Below are 23,280 nucleotides of genomic sequence, written 5' to 3' on the forward strand. Positions count from 1 at the left end.
TAATCGCATCTTTGAATATACTTAATGATCCAATGTTTATAGCCCCCTGCGGTAAAGAAATCCACAGATTTACAACCCTCAGAGAAAAAATTCCTTCTTATTTCTTTCTTAAGTATTCAACTACTTATTCCAAAATTATACCTTCTAGTTGTAGAGTCTCGAACAAGGGGAAACCAACTTTTCCACATCAACTGTGCCTAATCCTCTAAGAATCTTGCATGACTTAATAACGTCTCCTCTCATTCTTCTAAATTCCGATGATTTCAGGCTCAACTTACTTGACCTCTCATAAGCCAGCCCCTCCATACCTCGTATCAGCCTCATGAACTTTCTCTGGACAGTCTCCAATACCAGTATATATTTCCTTAGATAAGGGCTCAAAACTGTTCATAGTATTTGAGCTGTAATCTGATTAGTGTCTATTATAGTTTTTAGCAAAACTTCTTTCTTTCTATACTACATTCTCTTTGAAATAAAGACCAACAATCCATTTGTTTTCCCTATTGCCTGCTGAAATTAGATGCTGGTGTTTTGTTATCCATGGATGAGAACTCCCAAATCCCCTTGTGCTGTAGCTTTCTGGAACCTGTTCCCTATTAAATAGTATATAACTCCTTTATTTTTCCTGCCAAAATAAATAACACACTTTTTCCAACATGATATTTGATCTACACAATATTTGATTGTGCCCACTCACTTAGTCTGATTCTATCCCTCTGTAGAATCTTTATATCATTCTTATCATCTCTCTTCTCACCTTGTTTTCTGTCATAGCTTTACAGAATTATACAGCTTGGAAGCAGACCCTTTGGTCCAACCAATCCATGCTGAACGTAATCTCAAACTAAAATATTCCCACCAGTCTGCTCCTGGCCCATATCATGTACTTATGTAAATATCTTTTAAATGTTGTATTTGTACCCATATCCACCACTTCCTCAGGAGATCCATTCCACATGTGAACCACTCTCTGTCATCTGCAAACTTGGCTATAGTAAATTTGAGTTGTTCATCCAAGTCATCCTTGATACTTGTTATAGATAAATGTAGCTCGAGCATTGATCCTTGTGGCTCCCCATTAATTCAGGTTACCTTCTTAAAATGCCCCCTTTATCCCAACTCAGTTTTCTGTTAGTTAGCCATGCTGATTTTGAAAATCTCTGTAAGGTTCAAGGGGAATCATTAATGAATTTCCTTATGGAGCTTGTAGAGTATGAGTTCCCTTGGTAACTTGGCTTGTCCTGATCAGCTAGAACTCAGCACCTGAGCCCTTCACAAAGCAGATGCAATTGCCCATAATGGGCCTTGCATTTAAGTATTTAATTGGCTGCATGGTGGTGATTAATAGTTAAGACTTTTTTAAAAAGATATGGTGATTTGGTGGTGTGGAAAAATAATTTGCTTGTGTAAGATAACACTTCTCAATTTGAAACAATTAAAGCTGACCCTGTTGCCTGTAAAGGGCTTTGCATGTAAATTGGCTGCATCATTGATTTACTGGGAGTGGTCAGTAGTTGGAAAGATAATGCCATGATGATTTAGTGATGGGAACTAGCCTGTAGTTAGCTTTTGTTTTGCTTGCTTCACTATTTAAATAAATATGTTACATTGGCAGTTTACCAATCCTGAGTGACTTTTGCAGAATATAAGTATTCTTGGAAGATACTACCAATATATCTATGATCTCTGTAGTTACTTCTTTCGATATCTTAGCATGCGCCCATTCAGTCCAAAGGACTTATTGGCCTTTAGTCCATTAATTTCTCATTAATAGCATACTTTTTCTATTGATAATTATTGTTTTGATTTTCTGTCCTCCTTTTTCTCCTTGATGATATAACATTTACTTTGTTTGCAAGAAGTATTTTCTGTCACTGAGACATTGTGGGGGGGGGGGGGTTAGGGGGAAGCACACCATATTGATTGGCTATGCAACACAACTATGCTGCTTACATTCCCACTTCTCAGAGGGCTTGCACCTCCTTGGTGACTGTTGTGCATGAGAGCACGAATGCTGTTCAGAACCTTATACCTGTAGTGCATAAGAGCATCTCAGGAGGTCATCATTCATGAAGGTATTCTAAATGGGAGTACCAAACCATTTCAAATATAACCAGATTACACAATACTACAGGAATGTAAAAAATTAGAGTGTATTTATTGGTACTTTGCTGCTTTACAAAGGGCTACACTTGATGTGCAAAATGATTGACATGTTCTTTTCTTTTTCTTGCTACCACCCAGTCACGTTACTACTTCAACAGTCACAGCTAAGCTGATGGAAAACCGCTGACTACTTTGCGACACATAACATTGACAGATGCCCTCTAGAGACCAAAGGCCTAGAGGGCTCTGGTCAGCTGGGATCTCCTGAACAGTGCAAACTTCTCAGCCAAAGCTGATGGAGACATTCAGGTCAGAAGGAAAGTGGAGCAGTAGGGCACCTCTGGAGTTTCCAAAGAGGACAATTACTGGGTGCCTGTTTGCTGCTCGTCCTCACTGATGTTACACAATGGCAGCTATTTCAGCTGTTGTGAGCATGGGGCTCCTGAAGTGAAATTAAGGTGCTTCAGCCCTCCTCTTGCTTTGCTAATGAACGAATGCATGGAGACAGAACCAGGAGATCAAATAGAACCTGGGCATGCTCCTCTTCTTTGCTACAGTAAGTTCGATAGTAAATGTTCTCCTACTTGTCTATCTATCTTCATCAAGTCATTTATGACCCAGTGCAGAGACTCCACCTACAGCAGGCTCACTCTTGCAGTCCTCTGAGTATTGGTGACCTCAGCTTTTTCTTCCTTCTTTAGCCGTGATCCTGTTTCTAATATAAAAAGATTGCCTCCTGAGGCGAATGTCTCTGTGCTCATGAAAGGTAGCGTGAAAACTCTAGATGGTGCATCTGCTGAAGACGCTGGGAGAAATAGGCTTGAATTTTGGAGTTTGGACTTTTCTTATCCGGAAGTTGGTTGCGAGAGGGCTCCAAAGGCTGCAGAGAAAATGCTCAAGATTTGTTAAGGTCACAAGTTACCACCTTTACTTAACATTTTATTAAGACTTATTTGTCTGATGTGCAGCTGTGAGTAGTTGCAGAGAGGATTGCACAGTAAGTGCTACAGGTATCCAATCTCCACTTCACCAAAGTAGGCTCCCCTTACTCTCATACCAGCTCGGCAGCCTGTTCCTCAAGTACTGTGAACTCTCTTCGCTTAATTTTGTGAATTGCAAGATAATTTATTCAATTGCAGCAATGCATCCAATCACATCCCACGGAAACTGTCTGAAACGACCACCTCTATTTAGACTATTTTGCTATCTCGTGATGGCCTCCTCTTCTCATCCCTTCAAAAGAGGCTCATCCCTTATTTGTAATCTCTCTGAGGTGTCGTTGTTTTTTCCAGTTCTGTGACATGACAAGGGCTGGGTGTGAGTGAAGAGCAGATCCTGGGTTGCAGAGAATGAAGGCTTGTCTGCAAGCCTTTGAAGTATGAACCCAGAGGTTGGAGCACAGAAAGAGCTCACAGAAAGAACTTCCTCTGCTCCCATCACTGAAATTTAATGTTCTACTCACACATGAATAGATGGTGAGCTAAAAATGTAATCACGCAAACAAACAATAACCAGCCCTGTGTGGTTGTCCCTCCACTTTACAGGCCCACTTCTACACATTGTCATATTAATGAAAGTTTTTTGCCCATTCCGTGCACTCCTTACTTGTATCTTGCTAAAGTGCTCATCATATTGAAACATTAGGAGTCCATAAGTGGCCAAAAATCACAGCATGGTCTGTCTGAATATCTCAGCCTGTAATTATTGTTAACTATATTCTGAATAGAAAGTAATAACATTCTCCCATAAGTGCTTAGTAGTCAGTCTTACATCTGCTCAAACATGGCAGAATTACTATGAACATTTGACTTTCAAATGAAGAAATCATCCTTTATTTACAAAGGATGAGTAGTTTTAAAATTACCATGCAATCTCTTTTTTTCATGTCATGTCATGTGACAATTTGCTAATTTTTAAAATCAAGATTCCAGAAATTTCTCTTTTTGTTTTTGCTTAGTCTACGGATTTGAGGTTTCTATATTTGTGGACGAGATTAAGATTTTCAAATCTACTCTGACTTTGTGATGCGCAACCTCTGCTCCTTAACCAGCTGAGATCAATTTTAATCATTAACTTCTTTTTGCCTCTGTTCACCAAAGGAAGAATATCCATGCTGGGTACCCAATTTCATAAACAAGCACTCTCAAAATATGTAGAACATTGTTAGATGCCTATTTAAAAATCCTGCATCCTCAGACAAGCAAGTTCCACAACTAATTCTTGTAGTCACTTTGAGGGTGATAGCAAAATATTTGATAGGTCTTCACAGAGAGCATTCAGATGCAACCTTTCAACAGAAACAATTTTCATTGTCGGGACTGCGTGTGAGGGAGTCGGGTTGGGTGGAGGGCAGTGAATCAAAGACCCAGGTCAACATTGTGCACTCTGATCACCCAGTGTGAGACTCTTGTACCTCATTTTAATGACCCAAATTGAAAGACATGGGGAATAATGTCAGCACTGCTGGACAAGTGCGGAATGTCACAGAAGATCATGCCGGTGAAGGGGAATCTGTGGAAATGTTCATTGCAAAGCGACTGCACAAGGTGGTATATTTGGGAATCATTGAGGCTCGGGAGGGATTCAGAGTAGCCAAGATCAAGTATGGTACAGGGGATCCTTGCAGGTTCAGCCAGAGTTCCTTCTGCTCCACAGGAATGCCATGCAAAAATTGCTTTCACAAATTTAACTTGGTATCTCAAAGCCAGCCTGTGGGTTTCCACATGGTCAAGACATATCACAGAATGGTGGGGCATGGCTTTCTCCAATCCAGTAGGGCACAGCTTTAAGACTTAATCTAGGATGGGTCTATCTGCAGTGGCAGCCTCGCCAGCCTTGAACATTGGGCAAGCGAGAATGGAGCAACCTCAGACTGACAAATGGGTATGATTTAACATTTTGTTATTTGGTTTAAATTTGCAGGAATGAATTGCATTAACCAACTGGAATAAGTATGTTACATGAAAAACTGAAGAGCTGGTGATTCTTTTTTTTTTCCAAAATAGAGCTTCAATAAATTTATTTCTGTAATGAATTCTATAATGAATGATTTTATTGTCACTTTTATTTTACAGTGAGGAGAAACAGTGAAATACAGAGACAAGTGTTTCCACTGTCACAACAATCTAGCACCATTCTGAATAGTTTCAAGAATAAGAATCATAGAATCACAGAATCTCTATAGTGTGGAAACTGGCCCTTCGGCCTAACAAGTCCAAAGAGTATCCAACCAAAACCCATTCCCCTACCCTATTACTCAATATTTACCCCTGACTAATGCATCTAACCTACACATCTCTGAACACTATGCGCAATTTAGTACGGCCAATTCACCTAGCCTGCATATCTTTGGATTGTGGGAGGAAACCCATACAGACACGGGGAGAATGTGCAAACTCCACGATAAAAGAAAGATATAGCTTAAAGAGAGTCCATCAGTCCTGAGCCAGTACATCATCAACGCCAGCTGCTTGCCATTCCCTTTTCCACCACCTTGCCGCCATCGATACCAGACCCAACCAATGTTAAAGTTTCCACTTTTCAGGCATCATCTTTCACCACTGGATTGATTCTCCTCTACCGCCACTTCACGTCTGCCTGCTCTAGGTTCCAATTTTTGCTGTTTTCTTGTCCTTCTGGGCTGGCCTCGGATTTTTGATGGCCAAAGCCAAATGCTGAAGTACTATGAGAGATAGAGGAGAAACTGGAATCATAGTTATTTAGTGGTTTCCTTCATGCGCTGCAGGTCAGGCATAGATTAAACATTCCTAGGTGAAAAAATGAGTTCATGGCAATCTCCTTGAAATTGAAGAACAGTCTCTAGCTGGCCATTATCTATGTATTTGGACCACTACTTGCTGAAATGTCAGGAAATTAAGTTGGGGGTGATGTAGGAAAAAAGTTGTTTGGGAAAGAATGATCTAGAGGCAGAGTAAAATGATGTGAAAGGGGCAACATGGGGACTGGTAGTTTGGTGAAGCCAGGTGATATGATCCTGCCACCTTCCTGGTCCACATACAAGTAAGTATTATCTTTTTGATAATGAACTGTCCTGATTGGTGGCTCTTTTTAAGAGCTACTTGTCAGGTCAAATGTGGTCCATATTTCCCAGAACACAAACAGTGCAGCTTTGACTAAAGTTGCCATAGTGTCAGAGGACCATGGGGATCCTCTCTCATTGGAGAAGGAGAGAGAGGACTGATGATGGTTTAACGTGAGGATCACCATTTCTAAGGCAATGAGAAATATTGAGAAAGAGAGTCTTTCATGGTAACCTTAGTTGGTGCAGGAGCCCAATCCATCTATTGTTATAGCTCTGCATTACAAACCATCCATCCAGCCACCTGAGATAACTAAAACCCCAGTATTGACTATAAGGGAAAAGGAGTATTGAAAAGTCATGAGTTCCCATTTTGCCTTTGTAAACAGTCAAATACTTGTTCCAGGAATAAGCTTGAACTGAATTCTCCTTCTGCTTTACAAGATGGGTACAGTTTCATAAGGATGATGGAGGGCACACTTTCATAAGGATGGTGGAGATCACAATACTTGCTATCAGGGTCAAGAGTGTAGTGCTGGAAAAGCACAGTAGGTCAGGCAACATCCGAGGAGCAGGAGAATCAATGTTTTGAGCACAAACCCTTCATCAGGAATGAGGGCAGAGAGGTAAATGGGAGGGGGTGGTGTTGGGGACAGGTAGCTGAGAAAGCGATAGGTGAGGGAAAAAGTGATAGGTCAGAGGGAGCAGTGATGGACAAGTCCGGAGGGCAGGGCCGAGTTGGAGGCTTGGGACTGGGCTAATGTGAGGGGAGGGGAAATGAGGAAGCTGTTGAAATCCACATTTATCCCATGTGGTTGCAGGGTCCCAAGGCGGAATATGAGGCGTTCCTCCTCCAGGTGTCGGGTGGTAGTGGTTTGGTGGTGGAGGTGGCCCAGGACCTGCATGCCCTTGACAGAGTGGGAGGGGGAGTTGAGGTTTTCAGTCGTGGAGCGATGGGGTTGGTGGATGCGGGTGTCCCAGAGATGTCTTCTGAAATGACCGTAAAAAAAGCACCCTGTCTCCCCGATATAGAGGAGACCACACGGGTGCAACGGATGCAGTAGATGTCATTGGTAGAGATACAGGTAAATTTCTGATGGATGTGGAAGGATCCTTTCGGGCCTTGGACGGAGATGAGGGAAATGTGTTGGCGCAGGTTTTGCACTTCCTGCGGTGGCAGGGAAAGGTGCCAGGAGTGGGATGTGGGCTGGTGGGGGGTGTGGACTTGACGAGGGAATCGCAGAGTGAATGGTCTTTTCGGAATGCTGATTGGGGTGGGGAAGGAAAATTTATCTCTGGTGGTGGGATCTTTTTGGAGGGGGCGGAAGTGGCAGAGGATGATGTGTTGTATGCAATGGTTGGTAGGGTGGAAGGTGAGGACCAGGGGGGTTCTGTCCTTGTTGCGTATCAAAATGGCATTCCACAGCCATCATGATCTGATCTCCAGGAACTCCAAGGGATTTATATCTGATAATTAATGGTAGGAACTGTGCCACCAGGGCTGCCAGTTTCAAGGGGAATGTTTGGTTGGTGACTTGCCCCTTTAGAAAGCCTGCCCCAAGCGCTGCAGACATGTCAGAAACCAGCTGCTTTCCATTACCAGCAACATCACTGGGAACAGTAGCAGCTGATGGTATTACAATGAGGCCTTCACCAGGATTAATTGTTGGATGCCAGAGAAAGGTAAGTGAGGGAGGGTTAGGGATCATGGCTAGTGAAGGAGCAGCTCAGTTTAGAGGCTGTTCTCAGTAGGTAACCCTGGTCATGCCCTCTTTCAGTGATTTGGTCCATTGACCACTCAGAGTGTTGTATAAAGGTAGCTCCAGCCCACAATCCCATACAGCCTCTCCAGGAAGCCACAACGGTGAGCGTCCTCACCCACCACAGTTTAAGTATCAATGACGGGACGGAAACGCCATTTACTGGGTATTGGGAGCTCCCCATACCAATGCTTCACCTGCTCAATCTACTGACCTTGCTTTGGAACTCTTCTCAGGAGTGGAAGGGGGTGGAATGGTGGGATGGAGAATTGAATTACATTCTGTCTGCAGTGATTGGTGTGCTCCCAGCAAATAATAAATGTTCTCACCCCACATATCACAGTGTATGTTTCCAAAATGGATGCACCGCCATCAATGTTCTGTCAGTTGAATGCACCAGCCCCATGATCAGTATGGTTTGGTGGTGTCCCAATGCATTTAAATGAGCAGAAAGGCAACATTTCTGACCTGCAGTATTGGTAAACAAACTATTCTGGGAGCAACTGCAAATCTCTGTAAACTCACAGGAATCTATAACAATGAACTGTTTGTGGCTGTGCACAAGGTTTCTCTCAAGATGTGGCAAGTTGTTCTTTTTCATGCCTGGATAATTAGTCCACCTTGGCAATCCAAGACAAAATGTTTTGAGGTAATTTGAAACAAAGGAGGGAGGTTGAGAGGTTGTAAACTGTATTTAAATTTCTTGCCCTTTGATCAAGAAAACCAGACATTTTTAAAGGGTCAGCAGTTACAATGATTATTCAATCAGTAATATAATTCAAATAGAATGCAGCGAATGACAAATGACCTGCTGAAAATGGGCCTATGAACACTGACACTGAGAAATGGCTGCTATTATCTCAGTGCACCCCAGTGACTCCCATTGTCTTGCCATTTTATGTAAATGTATTTTCAGCTTTCACGCAAACCCATGCTTCGAGCTAAAAATAGTGAACCAAGTCAGTTTAGAAAAATCATTGGCAATAATATAATTTACAATTCATCTGGACTGGCAGAATGTATCCATGTGTTGAATTAGAATTATCTACTTACAAAGAGGCATTTCCAATTTACTTTAAATAGATAACGTCGCAGTCAGACCTGTCTAAAGACATAACGTTACAGTTCAGTTAACCCAACCATACATTTTCATTTACACTATTTAATGTTCTGGGACAATTCATATGACTGAATAGTTACCTTGCTGTTTTCAGTCTGAGGAACTAAAGAAGAAAACTTTGCACCTTTTGCTTTTCTCAAGTTCTCTGCCTCCATCCTGCAGGACAATGATCTTGACCATTTTTAAGGCAAGGAAGTTGGTCCCCAGCCCAGCCCAGCAGGAAAGGTTAAGTCACCTCTGTGCTGTGGGCACCAATCTGATCGACAATGGCCTTCCAGCCAATCTGCCTCTTGGAGAGTCCAAGTTTTTGCATTAGCAACTCTTTTGTAAGCATGTTGTTCAGAAAAAAGCTGTTTTTCTAAATAACCTGCTCAGAGATGAAATTACACATTTCTGGAACAATTAGGACTTGAATGGCTCAGAGGTAGGGATACTACTCTAAGATCTATTTAAATAAATGAAAAATTTTTACTTATTCGCGAATCAACTTTTTCACATCTCTGGAGCATTGAATTCAGGGCTACTGGTTTAGAAGCAGGGACACTACCTCTTCACCACAAGTTCCATATTGTAGACCAGAACCATAGCAGAGACTACACCATGCTTTCCATCATATTTAAAAATCACACAACACCAGGTTATAGTCCAACAGGTTTAATTGGAAGCACACCAGCTTTTGGAGCGATGCTCCTTCATCAGGCATGAAGGAGCATTGCTTAAAAAGCTAGTGCTTCCAATTAAACCTGTTGGACTATAACCTGGTGTTGTGTGATTTTTAACTTTGCACACCCCAGTCCAACACTAGCATCTCCAAATCATGACTTCCATCATATTGGCCAGGCAGGACTTTGTCCAGCAGTTATCACCTGCTATTGCCATGTAATAGAGGAATTTACAGGTTGATATGAACCTGTTTGGCCATGTAATAAATGCATCTTCCAGGGCCACAAATCCTGGCGCTCTGGATCAGAAGAGGCGTTGCACCACAAGCTGTCTGCAACCTTTTGTATATTTTAAAGTAATGTTAGACTTGCCTACTTAAGCTTTAATTCTTTTTTTAAAAGTATCTATTATTTTTATATGTTAAATTATTAAATGTGACCTTACAACCTTACCAATTTCTGCTTAATCAAGCAGTTCCATTGTACACCAAAACTGGCATGCACTTTGTTACACAAGGATCTCAAACAAAAGGTTGGTGGACTCTCATTACCTTCCAAGCACATTATGTACCAGATAAAGTTATGTGAATGTAGCAAGAGACTGGAGAATGAAAATTAAATTTTAAATCAAGACTTCACTGTCTAAAACATGATGTATCTGCTGTCATCTTTCCCAATAATATTTATACTTTACGTAAAGTTCACGGAAGAGTTTTATGCAGGGACAGTATGTTCTGTTTTGAGAGTAGTAAATTTTGCTGCCAGCAATGTGGTTGGGTTTTTTTTTAAACTAAGCCTATTTCCTTTTACAAATGCTTGGAAAGTTAAGAGAGAGAAAAAAAAGACTCATATCGCACCACTGAAGACTCTGCTTCCAACCTCATGAGGTCTCCCTATCACCTGTCACTTTCTCTGCAACACATATTGCGAAGAGAAAAGATACTAGTTGTCATCTTCCTGGACTGTCACTTTGCCTTGAGCAGGGTATTTGTAGACTGAAACATAAATTGTGATGAGTCACGTGCTACTAAATACAGCAACAGATGTTTATTACAGCTCGTGATATGTACAGATGTTACAGTGACAGGCACTTCAGTGTCTGGGCTAATACTGATCTATTCAGGAGCATGCTTGCAACAGGTTGTCATGCTTCAAGTCCCTGTAGCCTAAGGAAAGATTGTGCCTGAGACTTTTATACCATTAGGTCATTTGATATAATACAGTGATCATATCATAGTCATGTCTCTTAAAGGTCCACTGCAAAATAACTTTGAAGCTTAACACAAAAATCCTCATGACTGATATTTGAGCTTAAACTCCACTTTCCTGCCTAATCTTCCATGCTTGATTCACTTAGAATCTAAAAAGGAATGAATCTCAGGCTTGAATATGTTTAACTGTCACCTATTGTTCTCTGGGGTCAAAAATTCCAAAGATTCATCATCGACAGAGTGAAGAAATATTTCCTAACTGATGGTCTGAAACGACTGGCATCTTATCCTGAAACTGTGCTATCTAGTTCTAGATGCTCTGACCATGGAAACAATCCATACATTCTGTCAAGCGCTGTTGGAATTTTTATAATTTACTGAGATTGCTTCTCTTTCATTTAATCTCCATTGAGTTGGCCCAATCTATTCAACCTCTCCTTAGGGGATAAAACCTTACATGCAAGAAATTATTTGAGCAAATTTATATTGCACACACCTTAGAAATAAGTAACTTCTTCCATAAACAAGAACCTGAAACATTACAAAAATGGTTAAAAAATAATTTGTCTTGTCTCATGGCATTTGTAGACTTTTAGATTACTTACAGTGTGCAAACAGGCCCTTCGGCCCAACAAATCCACACCAACCCGTCAAAGCACACCCACCCAGACCTACACCTAACACTACGGGCAATTTAGCATGGCCAATTCACCTAACCTGCATATTTTTGGACTGTGGGAGAAACCAGAGCAAACCCACACAGACACAGGGAGAATGTGCAAACTCCACACAGTCAGTCGCCTGAGATGGGAATTGAACTCAGGTCTCTGGCGCTGTGAGGCAGCAGTGCTAACTGCTGTGCCACCGTGCTGCCCACTAATGGGAAGGACATTTAGTTTGGTATGAAGGCAGCATACTCTAAACTGACCACCTTCTGACTTCCTCCTCCATTTAGTCAGGACTTAGGAATTTGAAGGTCCATCAACAGGAATATCCACCTTGTTGCTAAATGAGGTGCTTGAGTGGGTAAATAATAACCATTTATGAACCATATCCTATCAATGCTGGCAAAGTGTTATTTGGCAGATGGGTCTGTTGAAATATGGTGCACACAACAGAGAAACTGTGTGGCTAAGGGGCAGTCCTTCTATCAATATCACTCCATACCTTTACTGCTGATAATCTTACATCATTCTTCTGTTGGCCTCCATCCCATGAAATCCCTCTTGACATGATTCTCCTGTATTGAAAATGTGTTGCTGGAAAAGCGCAGCAGGTCAGGCAGCATCCAAGGAGCAGGAGAATCGACCTTTTGGGCATGAGCCCTTCTTCAGGAATGAGGAAAGTGTGTCCAGCAGGCTAAGATAAAAGGTAGGGAGGAGGGACTTGGGGGAGGGAATATTGGAAATGTGATAGGTGGAAGGAGGTCAAGGTGAGGGTGATAGGCCGGAGTGGGGATGGGGGCGGACAGGTCAGGAAGAAGATTGCAGGTTAGGAAGGTGGTGCTGAGTTCGAGGGTTGGGACTGAGACAAGGTGGGGGGAGGGGAAATGAGGAAACTGGAGAAATCTGAGTTCATCCGTTGTGGTTGGAGGGTTCCTGGGCGGAAGATGAGGTGCTCTTCCTCCAACCGTCGTGTTGCTATGGTCTGGTGTTGGAAGAGTCCAAGGACCTGCATGTCCTTGGTGGAGTGGGAGGGGGAGTTGAAGTGTTGAGCCACGGGGTGGTTGGTTTGGTTGGTCCGGGTGTCCCAGAGATGTTCTCTGAAACATTCTGCAAGTAGGCGGCCTATCTCCCCAATATAGAGGAGGCCACATCGGGTGCAGTGGATGCAGTAAATGATGTGTGTGGAGGTGCAGGTGAATTTGTGGCGGATATGGAAGGATCCCTTGGGGCCTTGGAGGGAAGTAAGGGGGGAGGTGTGGGCGCAAGTTTTGCATTTCTTGCGATTGCATGGGAAGGTGCTGGGAGTGGAGGTTGGGTTGGTGGGGGGTGTGGACCTGACAAGGGAGTCACGGAGGGAGTGGTCTTTTTGGAACGCCACGGAGGGAGTGGTCTTTTCGGAACACCTAGGAACCCTCCATCCACAAGTGATGAACTTAGATTTCTCCAGTTTCCTCATTTCCCCTCCCCCCCACCTTGTCTCAGTCCCAACCCTCGAACTCAGCACCACCTTCCTAACCTACAGTCTTCTTCCTGACCTCTCTGCCCCCACCCCCACTCCGGCCTATCACCCTCACCTTAACCTTCTTCCACCTATCGCATTTCCAACACCCCTCCCCCAAGTCCCTCCCCTCTACCTTTTATCTTAGCCTGCTTGGCACACTCTCCTCATTCCTGAAGAAGGGCTCATGCCCGACAGGTCGATTCTCCTGCTCCTTGAATGCTGCCTGACCTGCTGCGCTTTTCCAGCAACACATTTTCAGCTCTGATCTCCTGCATCTGCAGTCCTCACTTTCTCCTAGATGATTCTCCTGTGTCCCTGGTACTTTCTTATCGCCTCTGGTGGAACCTCTGCTCCTTCAAAGGCCCTCTCTTGGCCTAGCCACTGTGCGTTTGCTTCATGGTTTAGCCGGCCTTCTCAAAAAGAGGTATTATGGATCTTTTTGTCAACTCTTCAGTCAGCAGTTAAGGTTCCATATGCCTCAACGCATTTCCGCTATGTTTCGTAATGACCTGTACAATTACGGCAAGAGAGATTTGCTGTTATATCCAACCACATGCAATAGAGGTGAGCTCATTATTTCACTTCTTAAATACTCTTGCATGTTAATCTTTTTGTCTTTTGTGTCACCAAAGTGAATAATCTCACATGTCTACAAATTATACTTCATCTTCCGTCTTCTCAGCCATTAACAGACTAACATTGCTTTGCATAATTTCAAGGGAGGGATTTTTATTTACCCCCAAAAAAACATTCATTATCACAGTTACAATTGGGCCTAATTTCCACAGCTTACTTGCCCAGCCAGCTTTATATTGTTAGCATTCCATTAGATTCCAGCATTCGTAGTAATTTGCTTTTATTTGTATTGTTAGCACATTCACTCTCTCTCTCCAAGTCATCAACATCGGTTGTAAATAGCTGAGGTCTAAACACAGATTTTTGTGGTACCAGACAAGTATCCATGTCAACTTGAGAAAGAGCCACCAATGGGTTAACAGTTGAATACATAAATGATGATTGAGCACTGAAGAGACAAGTAACAAAGTAGATGCTGTGCTTGGTTTAAGTGTACATGGTTACGAGAATGTGAATGACCATTTGCTTTGTCTCTCGTTAGTGATGTTTTGCACCCAGAGTCCTCCCAAGACTGACCAAACAACAATGGTCAGTGACACTGTTTATCACAACGTAAGCCATGGGATGGCCCTTCTCACTACCAGAATTTTTTGAATATGTGAGATGCTCACGGGAAGCTGAGAAATAGCAGGAATGGTGTGGCTGATTCACTTGATAGATATGCACTTCAGAATTAGCAGAGTAATCAAGTAAAGACCAACTCAATATCCTAATTCTGTGCATTTCACAGCATTGCAAATGATGTTTTGGCAAGAAAGGGAGTGAATGAAGTGACAGCTACTTTCAACGAGATTTTCACACGTTCTTCAGTATCCAGTACAATATATCATCAAGAGAGCAAAAGTTGAAAAGCAGAAGTCAGGAGAGAGTGTAGATTTGTTCAGCAATGACCTATATTGTTTCACATGTAACTGTGAATACAGGACATTAAAAGATGACCTGATTAGCGTTTGGATCACAGTTGGAATTGTGGAGGAAAGCTGATCAGGTTTTGTACACTCCATGGAATCCTTGACTTTAACAAATGCAGTGCAATTAGTGAGACATTGAAGTAAGGGAACAAATCAGAGTCTGTACTTGAGGGGATAGAGAAGTATTATAGGAGAGAGCTTTCAGTGATTGTATAATATATCTGGCTCAAAAGTGAAGGGGTACCGAAGCTAAGGTAGAGCTGTGTGAAGAAAGGACAGCCAATGCCACCACACTGCATTCTCACAGGGGCAGGAAGAGGCTGCATCACTGTGAAGGCTATGCCACCGTAAATGCAGACTGTCATACTGCAGTAAGGGGATATTTTAAAACATTCTGTCTTGGTAAAAATATTTTAAGCTCAAAACAGGAAGCAGTGATTGAAGAGCCAAACAGGAGTGAAATCACATTCCTATGGAATTATTTTAAAAAATGAAAGACAGGTAATGGTGTGATGGTATATTCAGTGAATCGACATAAAATAAATCTTAAAATTCACATGGGGCAGTTATATCAGTCTTCTCAGGTACAGTAAAATCACTGGAACGGCTGAATAAAGAAACTCTCCAGCATCCATAGTTTGAGTCTAGGGACCAGGAGCTAACCAATTAAAAGTAAAAGGAGAGCTGATGGCAAAATTGCAGTAAACTTAAAAAGTTTAATTTGATTCATAGCTGTTCTTTACTGAGCAGAATAATGCACCGGGATCTGCAAATACGTTTCACAGGTGAAGTCAACAGTTAATTTGAAAAGAAAATGGATTCAGAAGTGAATTCTCAAAGTTATTTTTTGGCCAGTGGAAGCTAAAGACAGTTTACCACATATTGCTGACAGCAGATGCCAAGCCAATTTGCCTAATCACATTTAGAGAAGTCCCGAATAAAATAGAATGTGAGACTGAGACATTGCTTACCAAGGTGTTGTTTCACCAGTAACTACAGCCAATAAAATTGATGGGCTGGTATGAGTCACAAAACTGAACAGTTCACTGAGAACTTATGTGGGTAGAATAAAGCTGTATAGTGAGCTACCTACTGTATAATATTAGTGGATGAAAGTTTGGTGAAGCTGGAAACCAGCATCATTTTCACTAAACTCAATGCTAATAGTTGATTTTAGCTATTACCATTGGCTGAAATATTAAGCCCTTAACAAAGCTCATTGGACCATTTGGACAGTATGGCTTTAGCTGTTTATCTATCAGCATCCCTATTGCAACTAAAATAATCCAGAAGACAATGACAAACATCTTCTGTGGATTAGAAGGCAATATAAGCAGTACAGATGATGCAAATGCGTATCTCAATTGGAATTCTAAGTTATTAGATGTCTGGGCTACCAAATACAGTGACCGTTAACATGTTATTAACTGTACTAAGGGCAATATTATTCCAAATCAAAAAGTCAAATAAAAGACAAATTTACTCTGCATCCTGTGTATTAATAGAAACTGAACAAAGGTACACTGTAGTTGAAAAATAATTTTTCATTATCTAATAATTTGTGCAATGAGTCTCAAACCACAAATCTTAGAGAAAATAGATCCTCAGACGCCTTTGAGGGAAGTATGAATTAGACTGTAAGATTGGTGAAGCTGCCACAACATTTATCCCTGTGAGACATAGGCTTTGGTTGGAGATGGAAGAAAGCTTAAATATTGCACAAAAGAAATAACATAGAGGGATATGTAGCATAAAGAGCTAACCTCTGAATATGTAAATAGGAAGTTTTGCCACAAGTGATGCAATGGTTTACATGACGCTTCAGAGACTCCGAAGAGAGAAATAACAGCTATGCCAAAGTGTACATTGTTATTGGGCTGTGCATAAAGGTTACATTGAAAAATCTTACAGTTCAGCAATATCCCTTTAGTAAGGTAGGGCACCCAATGTCCTCCAAGCCTCCCCATTAACATCTATGTCAATGTTACTCTCAACTCTTTTAAAATCTTGATCTTTTAAAACAAGCCTCCATGTGCCACCTCATTGAATATCAAATGAAAATGCAAGTATACTGCTGTCACTGGTCATCATTCTGCTATAATGCTGGTTTCATCCTGAAAATCTCTAATCAATTTATCAAATTGTGTTAACTCTGTCTAAACATATGATTAGCAGATGCCCTTTTACCATTTCCTTAATAATGATGACTGATGTCAGACTAACTCAACTATGTTTTTCTCTTCCTTTCTTGAACAGAGTTTAATTTGCTATTTCAAATCCAGTGGGACTAAAAGGAAATTTGGACTGATCACAATCTATTATAATGGCATTTCCTTTGGCATTCTATGATGTAGGTCATCAGATTTGGTTGTTTTTATTTCAATTAATTGTTCTAGTACTTTATCTTAACTAATGTAATCATGTAATGTTCATTTCAGTGAATTGACTCTTCATTCACGACTAGGCATTTTCATCTTCACCTGTGAAGACAAAGACAGGATATTTGTTTAATGTTCATAATCTACATTATAGTTTTTCCTGTCTCAGTCTCTAAAGGACCTGTGCTATTTGTTTTTATTTTTACGTTCTTGTAAATCTCTCTGAAGTTTAAAACCTGTTTTGTGCTTGTTCACTTTTATTCTATTTTTCCCCTTTATCCCCTTACTCATCCTCTGTGGTTACTAAAATTCTCTCAGTTGTCAGATTTATTGCCATTCTTCACAGCTTATTCATCTAAAACATCACTGTCCTTTAACCTTTCCAGTAAACGACAGATGATCAGTTTGCTTTCAGAGCTTTTATTTCTCAAGGGATTATGTGTTCATCAAAAATTATGAAATATTTCCTAAACTTTTTTTATGAGATCTTAACAGCATGTCATGTCAGTGTTAATCTGAACAGGATAAAATGTTTTATTTAAAATTCATACAAACTCTTTTATAACTATTAGCAAGAAAATGCATCTGACAGCACATAATAAATAACAGCGTCATTATTAATGGCTTTAATATCTCTTTCTCAAATAAAGATTGCAATTAAGAGTGAACCAGATAAGATGGCAATATGCTGTACAAGACTCAAACCACATTGGTAGCAGAGCTTAATGTAATTTTAAATCAGATCGTGGAAACATTTTTAAGGTTTATGTAATTTAAATAGGGAGTTCACCTTCACGTCTTAAAAGAAGTGTTTGTGAGATTGCAGATGCACCAATGTTAATTTCCCAAAATTTCCTGAACTCTAAAAACACTCAACAAAACTGACGCTTAGTCAGTTGAAAAATAACAAGTGTACTCCTTTACTCAACAAAGATGGGAAACAGAAAACAGAAAACTACAGACCAGTCAACTTAACATCTGTTAAACAGAAAATACTGAAATATTTTATTAATGGGGCTTGCTGGGGCATTTAGAGCATCTGGGTATAATCATACAGTCAACATGGTTTTGTGAATGGGAACTCAAGTTTGACTAACTTGGAGTTTTTTGAGAGAGCAATGATAAATAGAGCTTGGGGATGTACTATTCTTAGATTCCCAGAAGGACTCAACAAGGTGCTGCATGGTGGCACAGTGGTTAGCACTGCTGCCTCACAGCACTAGAGACATGGGTTCCATTCCCACCTCAGGTGACTGTCTTGTGTGGAGTTTGCACATTCTCCCCATATTTGCGTGGGTTTCCTCTGGGTGCTCCGGTTTCCTCCCACAGTCCAAAGATGTGCAGGTTAGGTGAATTGGCCATGCTAAATTGCCCGTAGTGTTAGGTGTAGGGGAATGGGTCTGGGTGGGTTGAGCTTCGGTGGGTCGGTGTGGACTTGTTGGGCCGAAGGGCCTGTTTCCATACTGTAGATAACCTAATGTCAAATTTTACTCAAGAAAGTATGAGCTGTTGGCTTTGGTAAGATAACATCATGGATAAAGGACTGGTTAGCTAATGGGAAATAGGAGCCAGGCATGAATGGATCATTTTTGGGTTGGTCAGATGTGACAAAATGAGAACAACAGTGACCAGTGGCCTCACAAATTTACAATTTATGTTAATGACTTGAATGGAGGAACTGAATGCGTAATCATTAAATTTGCTGATGGCAGAAAAACTTAGGAAAGTAAATTGTGAAGAGAAATATGGATTTTGCCAAAAGATATGATCAAATTAAGTTAGTGTGCAAACAGTAGGCAGATGGATTATAATGTATAAAATTTTGAACTTGTTCACTTGTCAGAAATAATAAAATATAACATAATCTTTAAATGGAGTGAGATTACAAGCCTCCGAAATACAGATGGAATTTGTTTTCAGTTCATCTCATGTTTCAATGTCAGTTTCTATACACTGATGTTCATATATGAACCAAATATGACTACGTGTCAGTTTTGTTGAGTATTTTGGAGGATTTATTTTCATGAGACCTAATGAATCTCTCGCTATACCTTCCCAAAATCACTGCTCTAACTATTAATCCTGCTTTCATGGTGATCCTCTTGTTTGATTCTAACCACATTCTACCACTTGATGTGCCTGAAACAATTTGCTGCTGTCAGGATATCCAGTAATTGACTGGCACACTTGGCGCTGGTGCTCTTTTTTAAAAAACCCAGTGTCCACTTGGACAAACTGGAAGTCAGAAGCTGTCTTTCACTGGTATTTTCCCCAGACATGGCAGCCAAGGACAGTTGGAACCCCACTTCGTGGCTGGAGGTCCTGCTGGAGTCAGGCAATTCAGAGGCAGAACTTCCACTTCTCCTCAGGCCAGCAGTGGAGGCCATGACACCAGACCATGCCAGCCTGCTTTGAGGCTGCAACATGAATCAGTGTAGTCTAAGCCATCTGGATTATTGTTCAGCATTGTAGGAAGAAGGTCAGTGATCCTCTCCAGTCCACCAGCCTAAATTCCCTGTCTTATAGCACAATCAACCCATTCTTACCACTCTGAGGCTTATTATCACATTACATGTTTGCTTTTAGCACAACTTTCTCATTCCCTACTACATTCAGCTCTCATTAATACTTATTTAGCTTCTTTTCTGTCCTGGCGTACATTTAATTATCCCCTCTTTTGTCTACCCCTTTCTCACCTCAATGGCCAGAATGTGCTCAAAAGATGCAATGAGTTGTTCCCATTGTTGACATAGGCCTCATTGGTCTTCTCATGGGAATTTATCACACGTCTTGCCATAGCCCACATTGTTTAGGCCCTAATAAAATTCCACATATAGAGTTCATATGCAGGTATATCCAGGGATCAGGAAGGCAAATAAATTGTGGTCATTTATTGGAAGGGAAATGAAGTCCAAAGGTAGAGATGTTTTTCTATAGTTGAATGCAGCACTGGTGAGACCACATCTTCAGAAATGTGTACAGTTATTCTTACTAAAGAAAAGACACAAATTCCTTAGAAGCAGTCCAAAGAAGGTTCACTTCACTTATACCTGGCTTGGGTTTCGCCACCTTACAAACTTAAGATTGGACATGCTGGGCCTGTATCCATTAGAGTTTAAAAGAATAAAAGGTGATCTTTCTGAAACATGTAAAGGGATCAACTCATTTAAAGGTCCCTGGATCTACACAAGAAGTGCTGTAACCTGCAAAACCAGAGATCTGGTGGTGAGGGGTGGGCTTCTTTCCAGCTGTTGCATACATGATGGGCTGAGTGTCCTCTTTCTGTGCTGTAACCATTTTATGGTTTCTATGACTTTACAAGTTGGATGCTGAAAATAAATCTTCCTTAATGGCACTGATTAAAGCCAGGAGAAACACTTAAAAGTAAGGGGGGTTACATTTAAGTTGGAGTTGAGAATTTGTTTCTCTGACCTTGAGGAAATGTGAGGTCTTGCACTTTGGAAAAAAGAACACAAGCATAGACTATTTTATAAACGGTGAGAAAATTCATAAAGCCAAAGTACAAAGCAATCTGGGAGTACTACTACAGGATTCTCTAAAGATTGACTTGCAGGTTGAGTCCGTGGTTAAGAAAGCAAATGCAATGTTATCATTTATCTCAAGAGTGTTGGAATGTAAAATCAGCGATGTGCTACTGAAACTTTATGAAGCTCTGGTTTAGACCCCATTTAGAATACTGTGTTCAGTTTTGCATCCCACACCTCAGGAAGACATACTGGCACTGGAGTGTATCCAGGAGAGATTCACACGGATAATCCCTGGAAATTAGGCCTAGCATATGATAAACAGCTGAGGATCCTGGGATTATATTCACTCGAGTTTAGAAGATTGAGGGGAGATCTAATAGAAACTTACAAGATAATGCATGGCTTCGAAAAGGTGTACACTGGGGAATTATTTCCATCAGGCGGGGATACTAGGCCTCGTGGGCACAGCCTTAGAATTAGAGGGGGTCAATTTCAAACAGAAATGAGGAGACGTTTCTTCAGCCAGACAGTGGTGGGCCTGTGGGATTCATTGCCACGAAGCACAGTGGAGGCCGGGACATAAAAAGTCTTCAAGGCAGAGATTGATAAATTCTTAATCTCACAAGGAATTAAGGGATATGGGGAGAGTGCAGGTAAGCGGCGTTGAAATGCCCATCAGCCATGATTGAATGGTGAAGGGGACATAATGGTCCAAATGGCCTTACTTCCACTCCTATTTCTTATGGTCTTATTTCTTCTGGTCTTAATTATTTTCACGTCACCTCTGGAATTCAGCTATTTTGTCCATGTTTAGACCAATGTTGCAATGAGGTCAAGAGCTGAGTGACCCTGTCAGAACCAAAACTGACCACCAGAGATCAGGTTATTCCTTTGCAAATGTTGTTTCATAGGCTATCAATGACCATTTCCATCACTTCATTGATTATCAAGAATGGATGATAATTGGAAGGATTACATTTTATCCTGTTTCTTGCACATAACAAGGCAATTTTCCACACAGTTTGGATAAATGCCAGTGTTGTAGATATACTGAAACAGCTTGATTAGGTGTTGCAGCTAGTTCTAGAGCAAACATTTTCAGTACTATTGCTGGAATGTTGTTAGACTGCATAGCCTTTGCAGTTTCCAGTATCTAGCAGTTGTTGTTGATATCACGTGGAGTGAACTGAATTGGCTGAAGACTGGATTCTATGATATGGGGAGTGTCAGTTGGAAACAGAGATGAATCATCCAGTCTGCACTTTTGGCAGAAGATGGGTGCCATTACTTCATCCTTATGTTTTGTACTTAGGTGTCAACCTCCTGAAGTGCTGAGGATTGGGGATATTTGTGGAGCCACCGTCTTCTGTTAGTTATATAGTTTTCCACCACAATTCATGACTGGATGTATCAAGACTGCAGAGCTTAGATCTGGTCTTTTCATTGTATAATGACTTAAGCATGTCTATTGCTTACAGATTATACTGTTTGGCATGAAAGTAGTCCTGTGTTGTTGCTTTCTGGATTGACACCTAATTTCCAGGTATGCCTGATGCTTCCTGCACTCTTCATTGAACCTGGGTTGATCTCCTGGCTTGATGGTAATGATAGGGCGAGGGATATGCCAACCACAAGATTGCAGATTATGCTGGAGTCAGATTCTGGTGCAGCTGATGGACCAGTATCTCATGGATGCCCAGTCTTGACTTGCTAGATTGGTTTGAAGCCTATTCCATTGAGCACAATGATATTGCTACACAACTGTTTTCAATGTGAAGCTGGGATTTTATCTCCCCAAGGACTGTGCGATGGTCACTCTTTCATAGACAGATGCATCTGCAACCAGTAGATTGGTAAGGATGAGGTCAAGTATGTTTTTCCCTTTTATTCGTTCCCTCACCACCTGCTGCAGATCAAGTCTAGCAGCTATGCCTTTAGAATTCAACCATCCCAATTAATAATGCTGCTGCAAAGCTACTCTTGAAATTAGACATTGCAATCCCTCACTTAGAGTACATTCTGTCCCCTTGACACACAAAGTGTTTCCTCCAATTAGTGTCCAACATGGAGGAATATGATTCATTGTCTGAGGGCGTAAGGTATGTGTTAATCAGCAGGCTATTCCCTTGCCTATGTTTAACTTCAGGCCATGAGACATCATGGTGTCTAGAGTAAATATTGAGGACTCCCTGAGCAATTCCCTCCTGATTGTAAACATCTGTGCTGGCACCTCTACTAGGCTTGCCTGCTGGTGGGACAAGACAAATCCAGATACTGCGATGGTGTTGTCTATAAGATGTGATTCCATGTATATGACTATGTCAGTCTGTTGCTTGAGTAGTCTGTGGGACAGATCTCCCAAGTTTGTTACTATCCTTTAGATGTTGCTAAGGAAGACTTTGCATTGCCAACAGAGTTGTGTTTGGGTCTTTGCTCGTGCCTAGGGCAATGCCAGGTGTCCCACTCGCTCTCATGCCTTTCTTTAGACTTTGTGGCAGTTTGATACAGCTGAGTGGCTTGCTAGCTCATTTCACAGGGCAGTAGGGTGTCAAACACATTGCTGTGGGCCTGGAGTCATGTCAATGCCAGACAAGGTAAAGGTGATTGACTCCTTTATCAAAAGGACCATGATATTGACTCATAGGTGCCAGCCCCTCCCTCCCCCACAAACCCCACCTCAGAACCTCAGATGAAATGCCGGGAGGGTTTACTTTTCAGGCTTTGTGCATGGCGAGTCTTCCTAGTAAACAGTGAGTGGCTGATTTGCAAACATTAAGATCCCATTATTAGCTAATCATTAACA

Source organism: Chiloscyllium punctatum, chromosome 2 (assembly GCF_047496795.1).
Source record: "Chiloscyllium punctatum isolate Juve2018m chromosome 2, sChiPun1.3, whole genome shotgun sequence".
NCBI lineage: Eukaryota > Metazoa > Chordata > Chondrichthyes > Orectolobiformes > Hemiscylliidae > Chiloscyllium > Chiloscyllium punctatum.